Source organism: Lactuca serriola, chromosome 3 (genome assembly GCF_051521515.1).
Source record: "Lactuca serriola cultivar US96UC23 chromosome 3, Lser_US96UC23_V15, whole genome shotgun sequence".
NCBI lineage: Eukaryota > Viridiplantae > Streptophyta > Magnoliopsida > Asterales > Asteraceae > Lactuca > Lactuca serriola.
Window position 1 is genome coordinate 18,861,628 of NC_136410.1, and position 4,575 is coordinate 18,866,202.

Genomic DNA, 4,575 nt, shown 5'->3' on the forward strand with positions numbered 1-4,575 from the left:
AGTCGGGTGTCGATCACAGGAAACGGTTTTGACTAATTAATCTATCTACTACTAAATTAACCTAATTACTAACAAAGAAAGGGATTTATCTAATTTTGCAAGTTTAGATAAACTTAATTCTTTAACACAAATTCAATCAGTAAATAAAACACTTATGTTAGTTCGAATCCACTTTCCCTCAGTGGTTTATAAATTAGCTATGACGATTACTGTTGATTACCAATTAAGATAGTATTAGCAATTTAGCTCTAAATCTACTAACATTAATTAATTAATGTAAATCAAATTACGTTCACACTTAAGTTAACACATAATCAATTATTTAATGGATTGGAGCTACGTAAGATTGATTAACAAAACACAATTATATTCATAATTTGAGTTATCCAGCACAGCCTAATTCAATAATTAATTGCTTAACTAAGATTGGTTTTATCCTAGCTCTAATAATTTAATATTCACTAAATTGCCAGGTATTCTGATTCATGTAAATTAATAGTCATCAACTACACAGAATAAGAAATCAAAACAAGCAAATACTAAATCAAAAATGCTAGGTTCAATCAATCCAACACGAGTCTTAACCAACAAGTAAATCAAAGCTAAAGTATTACACCATGAGTTCGAGCTTCATCTAGCTAACAAAAGCAGCTAGGTTTTGCTGGACATACTAGCTAAAAACCACAAATAACTCGTATTCAAAGACGTGTTTAAAATGTACCAAATTCCTAAACTAATATGAACTTCTCCTCTCCTTAGATGCTAATAGCCAATTCCAGAACTTTTCTCCTTCTAAAAATCATCTCCAGGAACCCTCAAGGCATCCAAAAAGTCCCTCAAGTCGTAATGAGCAAGAGTATATATAATTATCGTTTTTTCCGCACTCACGTCGTGAATAGATAAGTCTCACGACGTGAATAGTAGATTTCCGTGTTGGCTAAGGACTCTTCTTCGCGATGTCTATCTTCTGGAAGATTCGTGTTCATGTCGTGAATCTTTAAGCCTCACGACGTGAAGTCAGCAGATTACGTAAGCTTCTTTCTTCTTTTATTCTCGAAGCCTCCAAAGTTCCATGTTTTGTCATTTTTAGTCCTTTTCTCAAAAATGTTTCTACTTGGCTGCAAAGAACAATTTATCCTCATAAGTACCATTATTCAATGAAAATAACCAAAATATTAATAAAAATACAAGAAAATATTGCCTAAAAACATGTATAAATATGGAAATATCATCCACCCTCTTGTTCCTCAGTTCTTTCGTCTTTTTGTCAAGAATAGCTATTGGTCTCTCGATGTAGTTTAGGATGTCGTCAACCTGAATATCCTCTAAAGGCACAATCGCGGAGTCATACACTAAGCATTTCCGCAGCTTGGAAACATAAAAAGTGTTGTGGATCTTACTGAGCTCTGCTGGAAGATCCAATTGATACTCTACCTTGCCCACCCGGGCCATAACCATGAAAGGATCGATGTACCTAGGGCCCAGCTTGCCCCGGTTCCTGAATCAGATGACACCTTTCCAAGGTGACACCTTCAGAAGGACCATGTCGCCCATCTGAAACTCCACGTCAGAACAGTGCTTGGCGACATAGCTTTTTTGCCGACTTTGAGAAAGTTTGGAGCCTGCTCCGGACCTATTGGATCCTCTCAGTGGTCTTGAGTACTACCCCAGTACTCCTCATGACCCTTTGTCCGACCTCGCTTCAACAGATTGGGGTCCTACACTTCCTCTCGTAGAGCATCCCGAAGGGAGGTCAGTCTATGCTGGCGTGGTAACTGTTGTTATACGATAATTCCGCTAACAGAAGATACATATCCCAACTGCCACCGAAATCCAAAACACATGCACGTAGCATGTCCCCGAGAGACTGGATCGTCCTCTCACGCTGCCCATCCGTCTGAGGGTGGAAAGCGGTGCTGAAATGGAGGCGAGTACCCATCTCTTCGTGAAACCGCTTGCAAAATTTGGAAGTGAAACAAACATCTCGGTCTGACACCACCAAAATAGGCACTCCATGACGTGCCACCACCTTGCGAACGTAGATCTTAGCCAGCTTCTCAGCCGATATAATCTCTTGGATCGGGATAAAATGAGCACTTTTGGTCAACTGATCCACGATGAACCATATCAAATCTACTCCACATGCAGTCCTGGGAAGCTTCATGGTGAAATCCATAGTGATATCTTCCCATTTCCACACGAGAATGTATAACGACTGCGTCTTGTCGTGTGGTCGTTGGTGTTCAGCCTTGACTTTCCTGCAAGTCAAGCACCGCTCTACGTACCAAGCTACGTCCTGCTTCATACAGGGCCACCAATAATCAGGGCGAAGATCCTGATACATCTTCGTCGCCCCGAGATGGATGGAGAACCTCGACTTGTGAGCCTCATCCATCAGAACCTGGCATACACTGCCCCAATACGGAACCCAGACCCTCCCATGCAAGGTCAACAACCCACGACTGTCATGATCAAATGAGGCCACCTGGCCTATGATCCGCTCACACTCCCAACGCTCCTTCTTCATAACCTCGACCTTTGCCTCTCATATCTGCTCCAGCAACGGAGTAATCATTGTCATCCTCGGACATATATCTCGAATCAGAGCCGCCACTGCCTTGCGGCTAAGAGCATTGTCCACTACATTGGCCTTTCCTATGTGCTAAAGGATCTCACAGACGTAATCCTTCACCACATCTAACCATCGACACTGTCTCATGTTCAGATTTGGTTGATCCATGAGGTACCTCAAACTCTTGTGGTCCGTGTAAATGGTACGATGGAACAGTGTATCCCCTTGGGGAACGTCAAGAAATAAGTCAAACTGACACCAGGCTTGGCCTAGTCAGAACATAGTCTAAAGCCATGTATGGGCCTTTGCCAACATGAAGAGTGCTGATATGGCAGATAAGGCGCAGAACCACGTCTTAACCCCAATTTTAGGAAGTTACCTCCCAGTAAATGTGGGACCAATTAGAAAGTCCCACTCACCCATTAGATGATAGCCACAATCTTCATAAATGTTTAGGAGATTACCTCCCAGCCAATGAGGGAATGAGGTAAAAGGCATGACGAAGGACCCTCCAAAATGGGTCCGCCACGTCGCACCTCACGAGGGAATCCTCAACAAAATCAGTTGAGAGACACGCCTCTAAAACAAGTATAAAAGGATCCATTTCTCTCTTTTCACTATGATAACAGGAGACGATACTCATACGGATCCCCTCTACAGTTTCGATTCCATCCTCTCTGTCATTTCTCTCTTTTTCACTATGATTACAGGAGACGATACTCATACAGATCCCCTCTGCAGTTTCGATTCCATCCTCTCTATCATATCATAACATTTGGCACCATCCGTGCGTATCTTTAGAACGATATATCCATGAAACAAACCCAGAAAGCAACATGGGAGGCGATATCCCAGTGACATCAGGAGCAACGGCAAAAATCCCGTTGCACCCAATGCAGTCGCTTGATGGCGGGCAAACTTCCGTTTAAGAGGAGCACGCCTCAAACCGCACACTGGTCTCATAGACACCGTCTAGTTCTCAGCCAAAACGGCGACAACTTACATCGCCAATCTATGGCGACTAACAACCAGCACCCAACAAATAGCAATCATAACCACAACTCCACAAGTCATTGCAACGCAAAAAATAGAGGTCCCTGCATCACAAAAACAATCCTTCCTACACGTTAGCACTGGAACCTGGATCCCTCACACCATTCAACCACAGCCACAATATTCCTTGATGGTCCATCCAGACGCCACCATGGCAGGATTGTCTCATGTGCCGATATTTGCACAACAACCGCCAAGCTTCAACCAACTTGCACAGCAGACACCAGGTGCAAACCCTGTACCGTCTCAGCTGCAAGTAACATGCGTGCAGACTTCATCCAGCCAGGGACCTAGCCTTTATGGGCCCGATGTCCAGTTCTCGATAACATTTGAGGTCAACTCCTTCATGACAATCGGTTAGCCGTTTAACCCGTACACATAACAGTACACAGGAGCAAGCCCATATCTAGTTCCTTTGGTAGGGCAACATGCAATCCAAAACCTTGGATTACAGCCAAACAACAGCAGTATCAACCATACATCTCGCAGGCGGCCATGCATAACATGATGTATGCAGGCCCCTACTAGATGCAACAACACATGGCTCATGGTGGTATTCCATACTCATACATGGACAACCCCATGCGAAGCGCAAGTTCCAACTTCAACCATGAACTCTTGTAGTACGAGATCCCACACACTGCGATGATTCTAAACATGCGAAAGTATGACGGCACTACAGACCCATATGAACACATTGAAAACTACGAGTGGACGATGACATCTCTTAAGATGGATCGCCGCTTCACCTGCACGTATTTCCCTTCTCTAAAACAGGTATAAAAGGATCCATCTTCCTTACAAGGAAGGTGACGGAGTTCTCTCTTCTTTGTAATCTTCTACCATCTTTCTCAGATCTCATACATACTTGATCGTCGGAACTTCGTCCCGGGAACTCCTCTCGGACGTTGACTAATGGTCATTTTCTCTCTTTTGCACCGTGATAACAG